The 24,663-nt window shown below is 36.7% G+C and overlaps 1 long non-coding RNA gene across 1 annotated transcript in view; it reads left to right on the plus strand.

Annotated features, from left to right (window-relative positions):
• LOC140527278 (uncharacterized) overlaps positions 1 to 19,142 on the plus strand; it is a 67,144-nt gene extending 48,002 nt beyond the window's left edge. The window contains exon 3 of the long non-coding RNA XR_011974746.1: positions 18,973 to 19,142. This is a non-coding gene — a long non-coding RNA (uncharacterized lncRNA). The remainder of the gene's footprint in view (positions 1 to 18,972) is intronic.
• Positions 19,143 to 24,663: the final 5,521 nt, after the last annotated feature.

Genomic DNA, 24,663 nt, shown 5'->3' on the forward strand with positions numbered 1-24,663 from the left:
TTAGAATGGAACAGATGGAGGCTAATGACTTTATAAGAAACCAAGAAATCACAAAACAGAACCAAAAGAATGAAAAAATGGAAGATAATGTGAAATATCTCATTGGAAAAACAACAGACCTGAAAAATAGATCTAGGAGAGACAATTTAAAAATTATGGGCCTGAAAGCCCATGATCAAAAAAAGAACCTAGACATCATCTTTCATGAAATTATCAAGGAAAACTGCCCTGGGATTCTAGAACCAGAGGGCAAAATAAATATTCAAGGAAGCCACAGAACACCGCATGAAAGAGATCCAAAAAGAGAAACTCCTAGGAACATTGTGGCCAAATTCCAGAGTTCCCTGGTCAAGGAGAAAATATTGCAAGCAGCTAGAAAGAAACAATTCAAGTATTGTGAAAATACAATCAGGATAACACAAGATCTAGCAGCTTCTACATTAAGGGATCGAAGGGCGTGAAATATGATGCTCCAGAAGTCAAAGGAACTAGGACTAAAACCAAGAATCACCTACCCAGCAAAACTGAGTATAATACTTCAGGGGAAAAAATGGTCTTTCAATGAAATAGAGGATTTTCAAGCATTCTTGATGAAAAGACGAGAGCTGAAAAGAAAATTTGACTTTCAAACAAGAATCGAGAGAAGCATGAAAAGGTAAACAGCAAAGTGATGTCATAAGGGACTTTACTAAAGTTGAACTGTTTACATTCCTAAATGGAAAGACAATATTTGTAACTCTTGAAACATTTCAGTATCTGGGTAGTTGGTGGGATTACATACACACACACACACACACACACACACACGCACACACACACATACATGTGTGCACGTGCACGCACACACAGAGACAGAGTGAATGGAATAGGATGGGATCACATCTTAAAGAAAATGAAATTAAGTGGTAAGAGAGAAATATATTGGGAGGAGAAAGGGAGAAATGGAATGGGGCAAATTGTCTCTCATAAAAGAGGCAGGCAAAAGACTTTTTAGTGGAGGGAAAAAGAGGGAAGGTGAGAGAAAAACATGAAGTTTACTCTCATCACACTTGACTCAAGGAAGGAACAGAATACACACTCATTTTGGTATGAAAACCTATCTTACAATACAGGAAAGTGGGGGAGAAGGGCATAAGCAGGGTGGGGGGATGATGGATGGGAGGGCAATGGGAGGAGGGAGCAATTTGAAGTCAACGCTCTTGGGGAGGGACAGGATCCAAAGAGAGAATAGAAGCAATGGGGGGCAGGATAGGATGGAGGGAAATATAGTTAGTCTTACACAACATGACCATTATGGAAGTCATTTGCAAAACTACACAGATATGGCCTATATTGAATTGCTTGCCTTCCCAAAGGGAATGGGTGGGGAGGGAGGGATGAAGAGAAGTTGGAACTCAAAGTATTAGGAACAACTGTTGAGTACTGTTCTTGCTACTAGGAAATAAGAAATACAAGTAATGGGGTACAGAAAGTTATCTGGCCCTACAGGACAAAAGAGAAGATGGGAACAAGGGAAGGGAGAGATGATAGAAGAGAGGGCAGATTGGTGATAGGGGCAATCAGAATGCTCTGTGTTTTGGGGTGGGGGGAGGGGACAAATGGGGAGAAAATTTGGAACCCAAAATTTTGTGAAAATGAATGTTAAAAGTTAAATAAATAAATTAAAAAAAAGGAATTGTTGGGGAAACTAGGAAACACTGGCAGAAATTAAGTTTGTTAAAACATTTTCCACTTTCTACCACAATAATTTTAAAATGGAGCATGTCTCAAACAATAAATGTCATATGATTAAAAGAATTAGAAGAGGACTGGATTTGGTACTTTTAACAACTATAGTTAAGGGAAGAGATGACAACACATCTCACATGAAACTGACAAGATTTTTAACAAACAAAACTAATGCAACTAGAATTAAAAGAGCAGTTAACAGAGGAAAGGAAATATGAATTGCATCAAATAATTTCAATAAATGATGGACATTCAATGTATATAGAGAACTAATACAAATACAGGGAACAAATACAGAGAACCAAAAGCCATTCCCCTATGGATAAGCGGTCAAAGGATAGGAATATAATTCCCAAAAGAATTTGAAACTCTTAACAATCATAAGAAACTATACTCCAAATCACCGAAGCAAGTAATTACAACCTTGAAAGTTCCCATCCAATACAGAAAATTGACAATTTAAAAAAACATATATATGTATACACACACATACACACACATTTACACTCACATATTTCACTATATAAATATGTATATGTATATATCATTAAAAGGTGTAAGAAGAGTCAAAGATGTCTCCAACATTGAAGTAGGTCACCATCAGTTATCCTGGTAAAACAGTCCATATGACAGGGGAAGCTATGGCTCACTTTATCCTCCTCAGAGGTGCGGATTGAAAACCTTCTTAGAAAGAACTGTTCTGATATAACTAGTATAGAGGTTATACTGAAATTACCAGGGGGATATTGATTGGTTGCTCCAATATCTTCACAGTTCTCCTGCAAGTTTTCCCTGATACAGCCTCCCAAGTATTTTCCTATACCAACAAAGGCAAATTTTCTATAGAGAGCATGCTATGAAAAACACACCTAAAAGAAATAGAAAGTACTTGCAGCTTTTCCACCCAACTCCCCCATTCATGCATTTATTCATGTATTCATTTAATTTTTTAATCATTTATTTATGTATATATTTAGTTATTTGTTTGTGCAATCATTCGTTCATTCATTTCTCTATTTATTTATTTGTATATCACATATTTGTTGTATACCTGCTTGACAGAGAGAGCGAGAGAGAGAGAGAGAGAGAAAGAGAAAGAGAGAGAGGAAGAGGGAGAGAGAGGGAGAGAGAGAGAGAGAGAAGTGCATAATTTGATTGATATCCTTCAAAGCAAATAAATAATGTCTCCTACTAGGGCAGATTTTAAGGGCAGATACAGTTTAAGGCAGGATGATGTACTAAGTTCAGATTCAAAGCTCACAACCTCAGTGCACATTCTCAAAGTCAACAAGCTACCACAACTGGCCAGGCAGCCAACAAAAGTCAGATAAATGCCCCTAGGCTGAGACTAAGTCTACTCTTTTTTTAGTCAATCTATTTAATAACAGGAACATTAGGTTCACAACATGTAGTACTGTCATATTCTTTTAAAGTATATTGATTTGATAAAGGAAAGCCCCATTTCTAAAACATATAGAGGACTGAGTTGAATTTATAAGGAAATAAGCCATTCCCAAATTTATAAATGGTCAAAGGATATGAACAGATAATTTTCAGAGGAAGAAATGAAAGCTATTTATAGTCATCTGAAATAATGCTCTAAATTATTATTTATTAGAGAAATGCAAGCTAAATAAAACCAACAAACCCACCAATCACATCTGAGAAAATATACACTATTCCAGGCTCCTAGTCCCCTATGTCTGTACAGAGGGTAAAAAAAAAAAGATCATTTTTTCCCATTTATGTGATTGTAGTCACCAAATCTATTGTTTTCGTGTTTCTGCTTACTTCATGCTGCATCAGTTTACATCTTCTAATGCTTCACTAAATTCTTTATATTTATCATTTTATTACATCTACGGACCATCATTTGCTAAGCCATTTCCCAAACAATAGGCATCTACTTTGTTGCCAGTTCTTTGACACCCCAAAAAGTTCTGCTGTAAATACATGCTGTTGGTGTATAAGACACTTTTACTTCTGTCTTTTATTTCTGTCTATATACCTCCTCTGGGTATTTAGCTAATAGCAAAATATTCATTCTTTTTAACTGCCTTTTTCTTTGGTTCTAATTCAAAATTCATAGTTCCAGACAAGTGTCAGACTTAGGTTTAGATAATTCCACATAATTACCATTTAAATATTGACTGTAAACCTGTGCCACTAAAATCTATATCAAGGATCATGCCCTCCTCCTAAAAAATTCCCGTGGAAAGGTAAAATAAGAATATTCGTTTTGCTTCCATGATATCTGATTGCCAGAAAATGAAGTGCACACAGTAACATAAAGATTGGATTAAGCATCTGGGCCATATTTCTTTCCTACCAGAGGTAGGCCGGTAAATGTTTATCAACCAGCTTAAAAAAATTGTAAGCACGCGGAGCCAAGATGGCGGAGTGAAAGCAACAACTCACCTAAGCTCCTGGAAAAACTCCTCTGGATATCTCTGGGGGGAGAGTCTGACCAGACTTTGGAGGTGTAGAATCCAGCGGGTGACGGACTTTGATGGATTCGGAGCCCAGGTTGGACTGGAGGGTCCACGGGAGGGATCTGTTCCGTGGGGGTAAGACCCCGGCGCACAGCGCAGCGCAGTCGGCTCGGCAGGGTGGAGGGGACCTGAGGGGCCTGAGAGTGGCGGGCGAGACCAGCGGAGCAGGAGATAAGCCAGGCCGAGCCGATGAGAGCCGCTGAGCACCAGATATCAGCGCAGAAGCCCTTGAAACCTTCAGCCTGAAGACTGGACTTCGGTGGGTCAACTACTTGAACTTCCAGGAGCTGGGATGGCGGAGTGATCAGTAAGTGCTCTCTCCTCCCCCCTGATGACCGTGAGGGAACCATAAAATTCTTCCCCAGATTAATCCTGGATCAGCGGGAACAGTAGAAGGGGGCAGGTGGTCTCATAACACCAGAGGCTGGAAAAGTGGCAAGGGGGGATTCTTCCTACTGTGGCGGAGGGGATCTGGAGGGACAGATGACCCAGGGCAGAGAAAATTCGCACTGAGACCCAGGCAAGCCTCAGAGCTGGGAGACAAGCCCCAGGAGGGGCGGGAACACGCATTAGCTTCTAGGCGTGCCCCAGCCCTCCAGGGGAAAAGGGAAGACAATAGGGAAGCTGGGATCACCATCCCCTGACCTTGCCTTTGCCTCAAGTCAGCTGAGGAGATCGCCTGAGACCAGACCATCCCTCCCACACACCTAACAAGCTAACCCCAGGGTTGATCTGGGAAACAACAACAACAACAAAAAAGCCTGCTTTTAGCCTAGACACACATCAACTCAACTTAAAAGATCTGTATCTTCTGACTGAAAGAACCAAAAGCTACAACACTCAGCCAACATCATGAATCGGAAAAAGCAGACAAAAAGTGAAAAAACCATAGAATCTTTCTATGGGGATAAGGACAAAACACAAACACCAAAGAGGTCAGAGCTGAGACTGTACTTCCATCTGAAACCTCAGATGGGACTATGAATTTCTTGCAAGCACAACTAGATTACCTGGAACATCTGAAGAAGGATATAAAAGAAAAACTGGCCAATGATTTTAAAATTATAAAAAAAGAATTCACTGATGAGAACATCACTCTGAAAAAGAAAATTGAAGAAATGGAAAAGGAAGTTCAAAAATTAACTGGAGAGAATAATTCCCTAAAAGGAAGAGTTAATCAAACGGAAAAGGAAACCCAAAACCTAACTGGGAAAATTGATCAGATGGAAAAGGAAACCCAAAACCTAACTGGGAAAAGTGGTCGAATGGAAAAAGAAGTACAAAAATTAAATGGAGAAAAGAGCTCCTTAAAGGGAAAAATTGGTCAGATAGAAAAGGAGATGCGAAAGCTAACTGAAAAAAACAATACGATGAAGATTAGAATTGGGCAAGTAGAAACTAATGACTCAACGAGGCAACAAGAATCAGTCAAACAAAATCTAAAGAATGAAAAGATAGAAGTAAATGTAAAATATTTAATTGGAAAAACAACTGACCTGGAAAATAGATCCAGGAGAGAAAATTTAAGAATTATTGGCCTGCCAGAAACCCATGATGAAGAAAAGAGTCTGGACAATATCTTCCAGGAAATCATCAAGGAAAACTGCCCAGAAGTACTAGACTCAGAGGGCAAAATAGTCATCGAAAGAATCCACCATTCCCCTCCCGAAAGGGATCCCAAACTCAAAACCCCAAGAAATATAGTTGCCAAATTCCAGAGCTATCAAGTGAAGGAGAAAATACTACAAGCAGCCAGAAAGAAACAATTCAAATATCAAGGACACACAGTCAGGATCACACAGGACCTTGCAGCTTCTACTTTAAAAGATCGAAAGAATTGGAACCCAATATTCCGTAAGGCAAAGGAGTTGGGACTTCAACCAAGGATCAACTACCCAGCAAAGTTCAGCATAACATTTCAGGCAAGGAAAAAGTCATTCAACGAAATAAGGGATTTCCAGAGCTTCCTGACCAAAACACCAGAACTCAATAGACAATTTGATCTTCAAATGCAGGTCTCCAGAGAATCATAAAAAGGTAAACAGAGGGGAAAAAACAAAAACAAAAACTTGCTACTCAATTAGGGCAAACTGTTTACCTCCCTATAAGGGAAGATGATACCTGTTAACCTTGAGAACTGTGCAGCTATTATGATAAAAGGGATATATGTAGAGGGAATGGGCATAAAGTAAATGATGTCATGTCAAAAATATGATTTAAGTTTGAGAAGGGAATGTAATAGGAGGTGCGGAAAGGGGGAAGCAGAAAATGGCAAATTATATCACAGGAAGAAGTACAAAACTATAGTAGAGGGAAGGAGGGGAGGGAGATGAGCATTGTTTGAGAGGTACTCTCATCTGATTTGTTCAAAGGAGGGAACAATAATCTTAAGTAGATAAGCCTAACTAGCTCTATAAGTAGTAGGAGGGGAAGGGGGAAGAAAGGGGAGGGTGGCTAAAAGGCAGGAAAGAAGCAATAAGAGTAAAGGGGAGTAAAAGGGAGGGGGGCTAAAAGAAGGAGGGGAAGGCTGCAGGAGGAGGGGAAGAAAAGTGAATACTATTGAGGAGGGGAAGGGAGACGGGAGAGCTAAAAGCACAAATGGTGGGAAAGAGGTTGGAGGGAAATACACAGATTGTAATCATAACTGTGAATGTGAATGGAATGAACTCTCTCATAAAACGGAGACGGATAGCAGAATGGATTAAAAGCCATAATCCAACAATATGCTGCTTACAAGAAACACATTTGAAACGGGGGGATACACATAGGATAAAGGTCAAAGGATGGAGCAGAATATATTGTGCTTCAGCTCATGTAAGAAAGGCAGGAGTAGCAATCCTAATCTCAGACAAAGCGAAAGCAGAAATAGATCTAATCAAAAGGGATAAGGATGGAAACTATATCCTGCTAAAAGGCACCATAGGCAATGAAGCAATATCATTACTAAACATGTATGCTCCAAGTGGTATAGCATCCAGATTCTTAGAGGAGAGGTTGGGGGAGTTGAAGGAAGAAATTGATAGCAAAACTATACTAGTGGGGGACCTCAAACTCCACCTCTCTGAACTCGATAAATCCAACCTCAAAATAAACAAGAAAGAGGTTAAGGAGGTAAATAAAACTCTGGATAAGGTAGATATGATAGATCTTTGGAGAAAATTAAATGGGAATAGAAAGGAATATACCTTTTTCTCAGTGGTACTTGGAACATTTACAAAAATTGACCATGTACTAGGACATAAAAATCTCACAATCCAGTGCAGAAAGGTAGAGATAATCAATGCATCCTTTTCAGATCATAATGCATTAAAAATTACATGTAATAAAAGGCCATGGAAAGAGAAACCAAAAATCAATTGGAAACTAAACAATCTAATTCTAAAGAAGGGTTGGGTTAAAGAAGAAATCATAGAAACAATCAACAATTTCATTCAAGAGAATGACAATAGTGAGACAACATACCAAAACTTATGGGATACTGCAAAAGCAGTTATTAGGGGAAGTTTTATATCTTTGAATGCTTACATAAATAAAATAGAGAAAGAGGAGATCAATGATTTAGGCTTGCAGTTGAAAAAGCTAGAAAAAGAACAAATTGAAAATCCCCAAGTAAATACCAAATTAGAAATACTGAAAACCAAAGGAGAGATTAATAAAATTGAAATTAAGAAAACTATTGAATTAATAAATAAAACCAATAGTTGGTTTTATGAAAAAACTAATAAAATTGATAAACCTTTGGTCAATCTGTTTAAAAAAAGAAAGAAGAAAACCAAATTACTAATATTAAAAATGAAAGGGGTGAACTCACCTCCAATGAGGAGGAAATTAAAACAATAATTAGAAACTACTTTGCCCAACTTTATGCCCACAAATTCGATAATCTAAACGAGATGGATGAATATTTTAAAAAATACAAATTGCCCAGATTAACAGAAGAGGAAGTTGAATACTTAAACAACCCCATCTCAGAAAAAGAAATTGAACAAGCCATCAATGAACTCCCTAGGAAAAAAATCTCCAGGGCCAGATGGATTCACAAGTGAATTCTATCAAACATTTAAAGAACAGTTAATTCCAATACTATATAGACTATTTTTGAAAATTGGGGAAGAAGGAGTCCTCCCAAATTCTTTCTATGATACAAATATGGTTTTGATACCCAAACCAGGAAGAGACAAAACAGAGAAAGAAAATTATAGACCAATTTCCCTAATGAATATAGATGCAAAAATTTTAAATAAGATTTTAGCAAAATGAATACAGCATCTTATCACGAAGTTAATACATTATGATCAGGTAGGATTCATACCAGGACTACAGGGCTGGTTCAATATTAGGAAAACTATTAGCATTATCGATTACATCAACAACAAAGCTAACAAAAACCACATGATTATCTCAATAGATGCAGAAAAAGCTTTTGACGAAATACAACATCCATTCCTACTAAAAACATTGGAGAATGTAGGAATAAAGGGAACTTTCCATAAAATAATAAGCAGTATCTATCTAAAACCTTCAGCAAGCATCATATGCAATGGGGATAAGCTAGATGCATTCCCAATAAGATCAGGGGTGAAACAAGGTTGTCCATTATCACCACTATTATTCAATATGGTACTAGAAATGTTAGCTGTAGCAATTAGACAAGATAAAGATATTCAAGGAATAAGAATAGCCAAAGAAGAAACTAAGTTATCACTCTTTGCAGATGATATGATAATTTACCTAGAGAATCCCAGAGATTCAAGTAAAAAATTACTTGAATTAATAAACAACTTTGGCAAAGTTGCAGGTTACAAAATAAACCCACACAAATCTTCTGCATTCCTATATATTAGCAACAAAGTCCAACAGCAAGAGATAGAAAGAGAAATCCCATTTAAAGCTAGGGTAGACAGTATAAAATACTTAGGAGTCTACCTGCCAAAACAAACCCAGGGATTATATGAACACAATTACAAGACACTTTTTGCACAAATAAAGTCAGATTTAAGTAAGTGGAAAAACATTAGTTGCTCATGAGTAGGCCGTGCTAATATAATAAAAATGACAATTCTACCCAAATTAATATACTTATTTAGTGCCATACCAATTAAACTATCAGACAATTACTTTCTAGAGCTGGATAAAATAACATCAAAATTCATTTGGAAAAACAAAAGGTCCAGAATATCAAAGGGACTAATGAAAAGAAATGCTTGGGAAGGTGGCCTAGCGCTACCAGACCTCAAACTGTACTATAAAGCAGCAATTATCAAAACCACTTGGTATTGGCTAAGAAACAGAGAGGTAGACAAGTGGAATAGACTTGGCCCTCAAGATGCAGTAGGCAAGGAATATAGCAACCTTCTGTTTGATAAACCCAAGGACCCCAGCTTCTGGGATAAGAACTCATTGTTTGACAAAAATTGCTGGGAAAACTGGATAACAGTGTGGCGGAAATTAGGCATAGACCCATACCTGACACCATACACAAGAATAAAGTCCAAATGGGTACATGATTTAGGTATAAAGATTGATACCATGAATAAACTGGAGAAGCAAGGAATAGTGTATTTATCAGATCTATGGAGAAGGGAAGAATTCTTTACTAAAGGAGAGATAGAAAGCATTATGAAATGCAAAATGGATAACTTTGATTACATTAAACTGAGAAGTTTTTGCACAACCAAACCCAATGCAACCAAAATCCGGAGGGATGTAGTAAATTGGGAAAGAATTTTTACAGCTAAGCTCGGGGATAAAGGCCTCATTTCTAAAATATATAGAGAACTGACCCAAATGTATAATCATACCAGTCATTCCCCAATTGATAAATGGTCAAAGGATATGAACAGGCAATTTTCAGAGGAAGAAATTAAAGCTATCTATAATCATATGAAAAAATGCTCTAAATCACTATTGGTTAGAGAGATGCAAATCAAAACAACTCTGAGGTACCATATCACACCTATAAGATTGGCAAACATGACAGAACAAAAAAATGATAAATGCTGGAGAGGATGTGGGAGAGTTGGAACACTAATTCATTGTTGGTGGAGCTGCGAGCGCATCCAACCATTCTGGAGAGCAATTTGGAACTATGCCCAAAGGGCTACAAAAATGTGCATACCCTTTGACTCAGCAATATCGCTACTAGGACTATATCCCCAAGAGATCATAAAAATGAGAAGGGGTCCCACATGTACAAAAATATTTATAGCAGCACTCTATGTAGTTGCCAAAAACTGGAAGTCAAGGGGATGTCCATCAATTGGGGAATGGCTGAATAAATTATGGTATATGAATGTAATGGAGTACTATTGTGCCATAAGAAATGATGAACAAGAAGACTTCAGAGAGGCCTGGAAGGACTTATATGACCTGATGCTGAGTGAAAGGAGCAGAACCAGGAGAACTTTATGCACAGCAATGACCACAGTGTGTGAGAGTTTTTTCTGGTAGACTTAGATTTTTGTAATAACACAAGAACTTCTTACAAAAAAATAAAAAACAATCCCAATGGTGGATCTCAAGGCAAAATGCCTTCCACACTCAGAGAGAAAAATATGGAAGTCACTCACATAATGTAGCAGATCATGTTTGTGTATGTGTATGTGTTTGTGTATCATGTTCTGATTTGTTATACGATTTCTTTCATTTATCTTAGTCTGACTACATAGCATGACTATAGTGAAAATATACTCAATAGGAAAGTATATGTAGAATCTATACAGAATTGTATGCAGTCGTGGGGAGGGAGGGGGGTAGTGGAGGGTAGGTGGGGGGGATAAAATCGCAATTGTATGGCAGTGATTGTTAAACATTAAAAAATAAAAATAAAAAAAAATTGTAAGCACAACACACTTAAAAGTTTCATCTGCATTATTAATATTTTCTCCATAACTTTGCTAGACAATCAAAACAATAAATTGAACCTTGATTTATAACATTTGCTGATTTCCAAGGTGTAAATGCTCACACTGGAAATATAACAATTGGCTCTTGGGAACTGGTTGGTTAGAGCTGGCTCCAGCATACCCCTCTTCTAGCAATGAAATTCTATTATCCTTTTGTTTACCTCCACCCCGCCTGGAACAGAAGTACTGCCTCTTTACATAAGTACAAGTGATTAATATTAGTTCCAGCAGAAAACAAAATTCCAGCTCCTTTTTGAGAATATTTATAAGCCTTTACAATGTTCAGGGTACTATGATAGGCATTAGAAATACAAAAAAAATAAAGATGACACAGTTCTTGCCCTCAAGAAGTTAATATTGTACTGCTGGGAAGAGAAGAATAGCAAGTAATAATAAGTAATATATTTACTTATATCTATATAATAAATATAATAAAGCTCAATTGTGAGTAATGAAAAATAAAAGTACTCCAGGAAAAGTTGAGGAAAGAAAGGATATTTTGAGCTGGCACAGTGGGGCATATTAAGATGATCATTGAAGGAAGTATAATTATTTTGGAAGGCAGAGATTAGCAACTGAGGCATGTGATAGGGCCTGTATTTGTGGATAGAAGCAGGAAAGCACATGTAAAGTTTGGAAAACAAGTTAGAAATTTTGTATGTCTGGAACATAGAGGCACAATACATAGCAATATATAACCATACTGGAAGGGTGTATTGGAGGGTGTATTGTGGTGAGACTAAGCAGTACTCATTTTGTCCAAAAGAAGATCAAGAGTCTCTGAAGGTTGTTAAGAAGAAAGTAACAGGGTTAACCATGCAGTACAGTAACATTGTTTTGCCGACAGAGTGGAGGTGGGATTGGAGAGGAGACCAGTGAAATGGATCCAATATTCCAAATGAGAGGATTTTATGCAGCTAAGAATGTGGTTTCATTATGAAGAGTTCTTTTTTTCCTTCATATTTTGTCTTGAACTCCCTGGCTACAAATGAAAAAGCATATTCTGATTGGCTAATGTTCTACCCAGCCCCAAATCACCTTGTATTGTGTTTATCAACATATGCAAACGTGGCTTCACTGTCTCTCATACATAGCATTCCATTTCCCATCTCCATGCTTTTTTTGCTAACTATACCTCATGTCTTGTTTCCGTAAGACTCAGGTGAAGAGTAACTGTCTTCATTAAACTTTTCCTGATCCCCTAGATCTTAGTACCTTCCTCCCCCTCAAAAAATCACTTCCAATCTTGTTATTTCCCCCAACAGAATATAAGTTCCCTGTGACCAGAGAATGTTTCACTTCTGTCTTTGCTTTACCAGCGTCCATCATAATGCCTGCAACAAGCAAGTACCTAATAGATGCTTTCTGATTGATTGAGGCATACCATTCCAGGGAATGTAAACTCTTCAGAGGCAAGAAATGTTCAATTTTCATCTCTGTAACACCCCCTTGATCCTCCACCATTCGCCTACCTTTATAATTCCTTGTGTTTGATTGGAACTTAATAACTGTTCCTTGAATTTCTGGTGCCATAAGTTAGCCAGAAGGTCCCATCCTCTTTTAGTAGGTTTGTGGGTAACACAAAACCAGCACTCATCTTTTGTCAGCAACAGGGCAGAAATAACCTCAGCTTTGTTCATGGTATTTATGTCGCTGATTATAAAACCCTGTTGAACTGCTTCTTTGAAGCCAATGGAAGGAAAATGATATTTTCTCAGATCCATTGTGTTCCAAGATAGACCCCTAGGCCTTTGAGGTAAAACATGTGAGACTGGATGGTTGGGGGAAGGATGAGGAATCTGGATCTGAAACCTAATATCTTCATGTTAATTACTGACAATAGCAGGTACAGCCTGAACAAAACCTCCTTTTCTGTATGATGTGACTCATAGAGAAGATGTGTACTGTGCCAGCCGTCTCTTATCCCTGGAGCTCACCTTGTAATATTGCTGGTACCCATGTGTAACAGATAGTGTTGTGCACTGGCCTGGAAGATAATAAATAGATTGAAGATGATGATTTACAGAAGGGTGCTTGGAATTCCTCGAACTAGTAGGGGAAGAAAGCAGTGCATGCTGGTGGAAGGTTATTCTATCAAGCTCACAATCGCTTTTCCCCCTTCTCTCCAGAGGGCAATTTCTTCACGACATCACGTGCTTCCTGCCTTATCATCTGGAAATTCTGTGGTTAATTACTAAAATGGCTGAGATACAGATTTTGAGCTGTCAGGGATGTCCCCCCTCCCTTCTCGTGATGGTTGGTTGATTATTCTAAAAGGCCACCTCAATGGTAATGAAATAACTCTCATTAAAACTAACTATAATACAGGAGCCTTTTCAGGTCTATCTCTACTTGTTTTTAAGCTTTGATCACTTAAGCTGCTGTATTTTTCTGTTTTTACTCCTTGGAATAATCTATAAGATTTGAGTCCTATTAAAGTCATTCAGAAGACGAAACTGCAGCCATTTATTTGCATAGGCTCTCATCATACAGTAACTTTGTTTGTCTACACATATATTTATAGAGAGAAAGATAGATACTAAAATGATTAACACTATTTTCCACTATTGGCTTGTATATACCAAGTGAAAAATAGATTCCTCATTAATCATCAACTTTTTAACTTCCTAATGATTGAAATCAACATTAAACAAAAGCATTAAATAACACTACTAAAAATGGAAATAGAGCTGTATAAAATGTTGAAACTGGCTTATGTGAGAGCTATCTGACCACAAATCCCATGGACAACTGAGTTGAAGTACTAGGTGAAGTAAATATATTTTACGTAGTTTGATTTGTGAGGTGCCCAAAGCCTCACTCATCCCAAGGCCTCGCTTAATGGACTACCAAATTCCACCAGTAGACTGCCTGTCTCAAAAGGTCATAGTTGCAATAATAATAGCTGAAATTTATATAACACTTTAAGGTTTGCAAAAACACTCTATATTTATCAATCTATTTGTTCCCTCCCAACTGTGAAATTGGTGCTATAATCATTTTAATTTTACAGATGAGGAAATGAAGCTCAGGGAATTTGAGTGACTTGTTCAATGTCACATAGATAAGTTTTAGAAACAGGATCTGAATCCAAGTATTCCTGATTCCAGGTTCAGCATTTTATATCTCATGGCTTCAATAAACCTGGGTGGGATCACGTAGGCATGTTAGCAACATTTGGTTGGTCAGATCAGAGAGCAGCACTCCTCAGATATGATATTTTCAAGGAAATGTGGCCTTGAATAGGTAAGCTTTGATGGGTGCCAAGGAGCTAGAAAAGTTACAGAATAAGGGAATTAAGTTTCCTTACTTGGTGACCAGTTGGAATAGTGCAGAGCCCTGGTCAAGAAGGGGTTGGCATGAAGGTACTTGGCTGAGTCTACTACGATAGGAAAGAGGAGTTCTTACAAGTTAGGTTAGGAAAAGGCAGACAGAAAGAGTAAGAGTAAAGCTTTCCACATATAGAGAAGAAATGTGAAAGGGACTTAGATCTGGATTCACAAACCTTGAATTCAAATTCTAGTTCTGACAACTATAAACAGTGTGATTTCTGGTAAATACTTAACCTCTTTAAAACTCAGTTTCCTTTTCTGTAAATTCAGTATAAATGAGTATGCTTATAATAAATATATAAATATAATAAATAAATAAATAGTAAGATGAGTATACTTATGCTACACACATCACAAGGTTGATATGAAGATTGAATGAGATATCTGTAAAGCACTTTATCATCATAAAGTGTTTCTATAAATGCCAGCTGTTATCATTATAGCTTCCGAATCACAACTGCCTTGACTACGGTTTGTCTTTAACAGTGATCTTTGTTATAGAGACTATCAAACAGAACTACAACTTTAACTGATGTACCCTTCCTGTGAGATATTAAGATCATACATAATTCAGCAACCACATTTATCCTCTGAAACTTTGGTTAAGTTATGATTTTTTTTTAATATCCCATTTGTTTTTCCACACCTTGTGATTCTAGTGTGATTTCCCATTGGGCTCTGCCATTTCTAGGTAAGCTCCACAGATGTATATGGTTGATTTTCTTGCATAGTAATAATTGTAGTGCTAGAGGAATCACTAAATACATAAATATGGCACACCTCTCCCTTGGCACAGCCCCATCATGGCCCTATTGGTTGAGTGCACAGAGGGGGATGGGGTGGTATGTCAGACAGACAATATAGGCAAGCACTCCACTCCTATCCATGAAGATTTTATAGCCCCTTCTGGACCCATCCAGGAAACTGTGTTTCTCATTAAAATAGCTGGCACCACAATTTGTACTATATGTTAATTCTAAAGCATTTGTGACTCAACCTTTGAAGTGTTTATGGTTTTCTCCTTTACTACACCACAAATGCTCCAATTTCAGAATGACAGCAGTCAAAGAAAGCCCTATATCTGAAACCCTGTCAAAAAAAAAAAAGATTCTTCAGTGTTAATGAGAGGCAGAGAAAAATATTGGATTTTTTTTATTACTTAAGCTTTTGGATTGACAGTCCTACTCATGATATTCAAATTAATTTAGCAACATAAGGTGGATATAGATGGGCATATTGGTAGAGAGTTAGGAAAATTGAACTGTATTAATCAAGCACATAAAGAAAAGTTTAATTAACAGCATATTTTGAAAAAAGCCACATTTCTTCAGTGTTTGTTAGGAAGATGGAGGCATGCACTGGAAACACTAATTCTAATTATTACTGTAAGTGGGAGTTTTTGGCACAAGGTCAAGAAATAATAGGCGAATGTGTGAATCTCACTACCCAGCAGCAGTAAGTCTAATCATTTGAATAAAGCCAGTTGTTTTTTCTTGGACTGTCTGTGTGCTGTTCAGTGTTCTGGATGAATCTAACACAATCAGTCTGTTCTCTGGTGTATAACCACTTCCTGCTGACTCAGGGCAACCTGCTTCCTCTGCCGTTTATTAAAATGAAGCATTCATATTAAAACTCCATTTTTTAGTGATGACCAAATATACATTAGTAATGACATTATTAAAACTATTTTGCTTAAAATGAACTTTCACACTCGCGTGTTGCAAAGCAGCACAAACAAATCTATCTAATTTACCCGGCAATTGTTTCAGAGAGTCTGCAGATCTTTCTCCCTGGCCCTATTTCAGAAGGGGATTTGATTCGTGTTTCAGGAGACAATCTAAGTTTTTATGGCCATAAAAAATGAATACTGTTTCTATTCCTCTACAGAGCAAATAATGTATAATTCATAGATTTTCATTAACATGCAAATGTGAAATAATGTCTCCTATGTTTGCATCTACTAATAATCTATTAAATATTTAGAAGCATAGTAAAGAATACTAAAAAAAAATATTTGGTCTGAGTAACATTTAAGCAGGATTCTCTATAGTTTTTATATTTACCCATATATTCATTCACATAAAGTTAGGGAAGAGAGTGGGGGCAAGAAGCAAACTCAGACACTAAATCTATTCAAGTAACCTGTATTTGTAAAATGAGGATTAAAATGAGCAGCTTAGCATCGGGAAAGGACTTTAGAACTTGTCAGATCCAACTACCTCATTTTACAGATAAGAAAACTGAAGCCTCTGGGTATAAAGTGAGTTGTCCAAGGTCACAAAGCTATGCTGTGACAAAGCTGCAAAGAGATCTTAAATTCCTTCTCTTCTAGTACTGTGCTTTTATTACTGAAATAACTACCAATGTATAATGATAACTTCATTCCTTCAGAAAGCAGCAAGGTGGTGCAGTGGGATAGAGCACCAGTGTAGGAGCCAGGAGGACCTGAGTTCAAATCTCACCTCAGACACTTGACACTCACTAGCTGTGTGACCTTGGGTAAGTCACTTAACCCCGATTGCCTCATCCTGGGTCATCTCCAGTCATCCTGATGAATATCTGGTCACTGGATTCAGATGGCTCTGGAGGAGAAGTGAGGCTGGTGACCTGCACAGAACCTCCCTCACTCAAAACAAAGTCAAGTGCAAGTCATGTCATCATTTCTCTGATGGCATGGTCTTCTTCAGCAACAAAGGACGAACACACACAGATGGTGCAGCAGATAGAGTGGATGACTTGAAGTTAGAAAGACCTGATTTCAAATCCTATCTCACTAGCTATGTGACTCTGAGCAAATCACTTAGATTCTGTCTCATTTTCCTCATCTATAAAATGGTTGTTGGAAGGATCAAATAAACTAACATGTAAAAATGCTTTGCATATTTTAAAGTGCTATACAAATGCTAGTTATAAGTATTGTAACTTCTATTTGCTTTGTTCTTAAAATGTTTCAAAATACTTTTACATGTGATATTTCATGGGCATACATATATGTATAGCCATATGTACATGTAAGTAACACATTACAAATATTATATAGTAGAATTATATTATATTATATAGTAGAATATTATACTGATATACTATAATATAATATATAACATAATATATAAAGTTTTAATGCAACAATTTAGACTATACCTATGATTGTATTGTATAGGGACCTTCCAATAAAGAAACACCCTCTTCAATCCAAACTACCACCTGCCCCACCTAAATGATTTACACAGGGCTTCAAAACAGAATTTTCAGTGGTAGAGTCTTTCTGATCCTAGGGCCCATTCTCTATTCACTATACCATATTGGAATGTAAAATAAAACATATCAATGTTTTTAATGTATTTGATATAATCTTAGATGTCACTAATAAATAAATCATGTTCAGAACAAAAAAAAAGACCCATCATATCTTGGGCTGGTATAGCAATACATATGTGAAATATTACATTCCATTCTTGATTAAAATGAATTTAAAATTCATTTCTGGGAAAATGGAATTATACAGAGAAGACTGATCAGGATAATAAGTAAATAACCTAGAAGCTTTATTATACTTGAAAGAATCAGATGAACTGGGGATGAAGAGGGAATATTATTTTGGGGGGGGTAGGGTTGGAGCATAATCATTTCCTATAAATTTTTGAAGGACTATTCTGTTGAAGAAGGACTATACATATTCTGTCTACTTTCAGAAAGTATAATGCACTTATGACACCTAGACGGTAGATTTCAGCTGAGTAGGTCCATGACTTCTTCTAGATCCCTGGCCATAGTGCTGATCAAATGATCCTATTCCATTCCATGATCCTTCTATAATTTTCTTCTCTCACTTCAGTCTCTATTTGTCTAATGTTTTTTTTTCCCCTGCTGCCTACAATCATGCCCACATTTCCTCCATATTAATAAAAAAATCCCCACTTGGTCTGCCTATCCCTACTACCTATCATCCACTATCCCTTCTCCTTTTTGTGGCTAAACACCTTGAGAAAATGTTCTGTAATTAAAGCTACCATTTCTTTTCCTCACACTTTTTTCTTGACTTTCTTCACCTCACTCCTGCTAGTTAGTTTCCCTGACTCAAATTTCTCCCCAGTCTAGACCATCCTCTATTCAGCTGTTAAAGTGATCTTCCTAAAATGTAGATCTGACCATGTCATCCCCTATTCAATAAACTCCAAATTCTCTAGAATCAAATATAACATCTGATTGGAAGTCTTTCACAAACTAGAACCTTCCTACCTTTCCAGTCTTCTTACATCTTACCTCTGTAATCCAGTCACCAGTCTCCTTTATTCTTCCTCCCATAAGATATTCCCTCTCTTAACTCTGAACATTTTCTCTAGCTGTCCCCTCTACCAGAAATCATCTCTCTCCTCATTTCATCATTCTGACTTTTTTCAAGTCCAAGCTAAAATCCCATCTTTTATGAGAATTTTTTCCTAATCCTCCTTACTGATTCTTATCTCCAATTTATCCTGTATATACCTAATTGTTTTCATGTTGTCTTCCCATTAGATTATGAACATCGTGAGAGCTGAGACTCCTTTGCCTTTTTTGTGGAACCCCAGAAATGTGTACACTTCCTGGTACACAGTAAGTGCTTAGTAAATCTGTTTGGACTGACTTTCTGAACTAACTGAATGCTAGTGACAAGATGGTAAGCTTTTGTATGGACCTAGCAGAGATCCAGAGTATTTGATTTGGTAATGTTATAAAAAGAAGTAAAGCATTCCTCTACCAAAATTTTGCTAGCATGGTTGTGTATAAGTCCCATCGGCAATGAGAATAAGGTCACACATAATATGCATGGAAAAATTTCTTACTGGTTATTCCGATCTTACTCTTATCACTCTTTCACATTTCAGCATGTATGCATCCATGCAATTTTATTTAGAGTAAGAGCTGTAGGAAACTCTAAATCTATGATTCTATGATCATAAAACCTGATCCAGCAAGGAATACTGCCCCTTACCTGGTGGTTAGCTTTTTCATGCTTGTCATTATGTAAAATATATTTCTCTGACTTCTGATCATGATTTCTTATAATTATTCAAAGAAGGTATCTTTTCTTTCATGTGTCCATAGGTGAAAAGCATCCTTGTAGGATGCCTTTTTTAGGGTACAAATCTCTTTGTAAATGGCTAGTCAAAACTGGGACCAGATCCTAGGTCATTTGAGTCATCAGTTGACTTGTTTTCTACAAGGAGAATTGTTCTTAGATTCTTTCCTTAAGTACTTAGCTGAACTACCAAATTCTTGGGATCTAATTTTATGTATCAGTAGAAGATAAAAAAGAGAAGAGAAATAGCACCTATCACATAATATAGGGAAGAATAATTCAGTCTGCCTAGAAATGTGATGAGGTAGAGCTTTCCTTCTGACTAGAGGTGTTCAAGCAGAAGATGTGTCATGACTTCCTTGGGATGGAGGGGACCAATATTGCATAGGATAATCATGTTATCAGCTATTTAGGGTGTAGGGTTGGACTAATGTATTGTTTGAACCTTATGTCCAAATAATTTGAGATTCTCAATAAAAGTTTGAGGAAACCATGAATCATTCATTTATTTGTTCAGCAGATATTTTCTGAGGACCTACTAGGAAAAGCAGACATGTTTTCAAGGAAAGTACTTATTTCTTGTCTAGGTTTTGTGACTAATATCTTCTGTGACCTGAAGCAAATTCCCTGGCTAAAGTTCAAAGATGTATTAAACATGGTTCCTGCCCTCAAAAAACTAAGCATTTAAACATGGTAATAACACGTGCATGTAAATGTTTTACCTGTGACAAAACCAAGTAAGTATATGATCAATGTCATAAGCATGATCCAGACAACTATAAGGGAGAGAGGACAGAGAGAGAGAGAGAGAGAGAGAGGAGAGAGAGGTGATCAGGGAAAGTTTCATAGAGCATAGAGAAGGTGGTATGGTATTTGAGCTTGGCTTTGATGAACTGGGAGAGTTCTGACAGATTTAAATAAGATAAGGGGTATTCTAGGCCAAAGGAGTATAATGAATGGAGAAATTTGAGTTAGATTGAGGAATTTTTGAATAGATCAATTTGACTGGAGAATAGCTTATATATGGAGGAGTAGTGGCAAATTAGAACAAAAAATATACAAAGGAAATTATATATAAAGATTTTGAACTCCAGGGTGGGAAGTTTGGACATTATTTTATAGATAATGAGAAGCCATTAAAACATTTCACCCCAAGGAGTGGTGAGAAAAAAGTACATTAACAAGGTTAATGTGTATGTGTGTGTGTGTGCATGTGTGTGTGTCTGTGTATGTCTGTGTGTGTGTGTGTGTGTGTGTGTGTAACAAATAGAGTACATTGAAAGGAGATAAACTGGAAGGAGACATAAGAGTAGACCATTGAAATATTTCAAGGAGGAAGTAAGGGCTTAGATAGGGTAATAATAATCTAATATGAATTTAAGGGGAAAGTAATACCACATTCTGGGAAAACTGGAATTACTGACATTTAATTCTCTTTAATCTGATGACGATATAAAGTCACTAGTCAGTCTAATGGCAAAATATTGTCCTTCATTCTCTCTGTTGTTTCTTCCTGGAACTGATGTGGATTGTATAAAGTAAAGAACAAGGAAGCAATTGTTCTCTGAATATTCTTTATAAGCTGAACATTTCCCATAAGTTCTTACTAAGTGGTTAATATTTTCAGATGTGTTTTGAGCATCTCTTCAAAAGGATCAGTTTTGAATAAGCGATAGAGAGGGAAGACTTGGATTAAAATATGTTTTTCTTGTTTTTAATATAAATTTGATTTCTGTATTCCGGATCCTGCTAGTTTATTTTTAACTGCTGTCCACCTTTAATGCAAAATAATACTTATGTCTATTTAGATTAATGTTTATATTAACTCCCATGGACAAATGCAACAGATTAACAAATAAGAAAAAAGAGAAATATAGTCATTGCTGGAGGTGATATAGGAGGGTGGGAACTTTGCTGAACTATAAATTAGCCCAACCATTATGGAAAATAATGTAAAACCATACTTCACTAAATTTTAAACATCTTTTGATCCAGTGATATCACTGTTTTGCATATGGCCACAGAATATTAAGAATGGATGGAGAGAACCCACATAGACAAGAATATTTTGAACAAAATTTTTTTATTGTAACAAAAAACTAGCAACAAGAAAGAGTGCTCATCCACTGGGACATTACTATACAAATTGTGGTATATAGATGTAATATAATACTGCTTTGCCATAAAAATGATGATCATGATGAAATCAGGAAAATGTAGGAGGGCTTGCAGAACTGATTCTCATTAAAATGAGCAGAAGCAAGGAAACATTATATGCTGAACACATTAATGTAAAGGAAAACAACTTTAAAAGTCTGAAAAACTCTTGTCAAAGACTAGTTGGATTTTTCTAAGACTGATGAAACATTCTATGTGCTTCTTAGAAGAGAGATGATAGTGGAGTAGAGGTACATGGTGTGATATACAATTTCACACATGGCCAATATCTTGATCTGTTTTGATTAACCATACGTATTTGTTATTAATCAAGGTCTTCAATGTGGGGGTGGGGTTATTGGTAATGATAAAATATGTTTAAGAAAAGAACCTTTCAAATATTTAGAAAGCAAAAAAGAAAACAAATAATGAAATATCCATAGCTTATTAACCCTTTCTCTTATTCTTTTTTTAGAACACTAGAATGTTTCTGTTACGAATGAATATTAAATTTAAAATAAAAATATTTTAATTTAAAATAAAATAAAAATCTCAATAAAAAACAAGAAACAAACATTTTAAATGAATGCATATATATATAAATATGTATAAAAAACCTGTTATTTACATAGATTGTACTTCAAATAATATACTTTTATAAGGTGTAAACAGAGCAACTCTTTTTGTTTTTCTGTCCTCATCTGAATTATTTGATCTTTGAGGTTATTTTCTGTATATCCAGTTGCTTTTGTTTCTCTTCTTGGCATTGTATATATAATTGTGTTGTTATTCTGTTTTCTTCACTTAATGTTCTCTCATGCTTTAATTTTATCTTCATATTTATCATTTCTTATAACGAAACAATAGTCATCTTCTTCATCTGCCATGATATAGTCAGTTACTCTCCAATCACTTGAAACACAATTTGATTGCATTCAACAATAGTTCAACAAGCCTTGGTGCTAGGGTGACAAATGTAACTCCTATGTGTCACTATGCTGGCATCAGGGTGAGTAAATATTCCAGAAAGAAAGAGTTGACATCGTCCCAAATCATACCATCTCTTGTAGACTTCCCATTTGTTTCTCCCACCTAGCCACAGTCCCATTCTCTAGCCCTCCTTTCATCTCTTTTTCTTAAGACCAAGGGTAGAGAAATGCTTTAAATTAAGGCCCTGAACCACAATCACAATTAAAACATAAATTTCATCCAGGGCAGAGATTCCCCATCTTTATTATGCCATGTACCCATTTAGTAATCAGATGAAATTTATAAAACCACTTATCAAAATTATAGTTTGTGACCTATATCCATAATTGAAATAAATGCTAAATTAGATTTTTGAAAATAAAGATGTATTTTTCCCATTCAAACTGACAGACTTCTAGAATATATCAGTGGATCCTTTTAGAGTCCCTAGACTCCATGATATGAACCCCTAATCCTTAAGAGGAAAAGGAAAGCACAATACTCTATTTTAAGATTTAGAAATGTATTGGGCTGCTACTAAAATTAAAATATTAATTCCATTTTGCCTTCAGGTGGCTTCTATATCATCAAAGCATAATGGGAATGTTCCAGTTTATGAAATCTGTGACAGAAAAATTAACTTAGAGACATCTCCTTTCCCATCCCCCCTTTTGCGTACTCTGATCAAAATTAAAGAAGACATTTTTATTGAACTGAATCAAACTTAACAAAAAAATGTCTTTGCAACATAAAGCAAATAGTCAATTCTGGGGTTAAATCTACCTCAAAAGGATGGGAGGGAACAAAGGGGAGAATAAAGATGATTCCCTTCACTTGAATAGGTTTGCAGCTGAGGGGAAAAACTTATCTTCCTTCTCCTTTGTATCCACCTCCACTTACTTATGGTGGACGATGATGCTGATGAATCTAGGGACTCTTACATGCTCCCAAACACCATCGTATCCTGGTTCAATACTGCTGCCAGCTTCTGATGGGGAAGCAGAGTGGCCTCCCCTTCCACCTGTCTTATTTCTTTCCAGCTCTATATATTCCTGTCTCCTCTCAATCCAAAACTATCCGGTCAATAAACATTTGTTGATGCTTACCATATGCCAGATACCATGCCTGGTGACAGGAACAAACAACAAGGCAAAAAAACAATCTCTGACCTAAAGGAGCTCATAATATAATGGGGAAATACAATAAGCAAACAAATATGTACAAGCAAACTAGAAGAAAAGGAAGGCAGTATAACTAAGATGTATTGTGAAAGACTTCATGTTGAAGATAGGATTTTAGTCGGGACTTGGAGGAAGATGGTGAAGGCAAGAGGGTGGATGGCATTCCAGGCATGGAAAACAGCCAGTGAAAATGCTCAGAGCCAAGAGAATGTATTATTTATGGAACAGCAAGGAGGTCAGTGTCATTGGATCAAAAAGGACATGAAGAGGTGTAAGAAGGAAGAAAACTTGAAAAGAAGGAGGGAATTAGGTTGTAAAGGCGTTGAATGCCCACAGAGGATTTTGCATTTGATCCTGGAGGTGATAAGGACATACTGGAGTTTATTGAGTAGAGGGGTGCCATGGTCAAACTAGTGCTTTAGGAAAATCACTTTGGCAGTTGAATTGAGGAAAGATTCGCATGGGCAGAGATTAGAGGTGAGTAGATTCACAGCATGGTACTGCAATAGCCCAAGTATGAAATGATGAGGGCCCACCTATATTAGGATGGGGGCTGCATTAGAGGAAAGAGGAGTATTCTAGAGATGTTGCAAAGGTGAAATAGGCCTAGACAGATAATGTGGAGTCAAGGATGACACTTAGATTGTGAGCCTTTTAAGGATAGGTTATGCAGAGATCAAACAAACAAATATAATCTACTGCCCTGAAGAGTTTACCTACCAAAATGTAGATGATTCAGGCTATGTCTATAGATAAGTAAAGTGGACAAGGTGCCTAGCTTCAGAGACACCTGAGTTCTAATCCAGCCAGTCTCAGACACTAGATATGTGACCCAGAGCA

The sequence above is a fragment of the Notamacropus eugenii genome, chromosome 2 (genome assembly GCF_028372415.1).
Source record: "Notamacropus eugenii isolate mMacEug1 chromosome 2, mMacEug1.pri_v2, whole genome shotgun sequence".
In the NCBI taxonomy this organism is placed as follows: Eukaryota; Metazoa; Chordata; class Mammalia; order Diprotodontia; family Macropodidae; genus Notamacropus; species Notamacropus eugenii.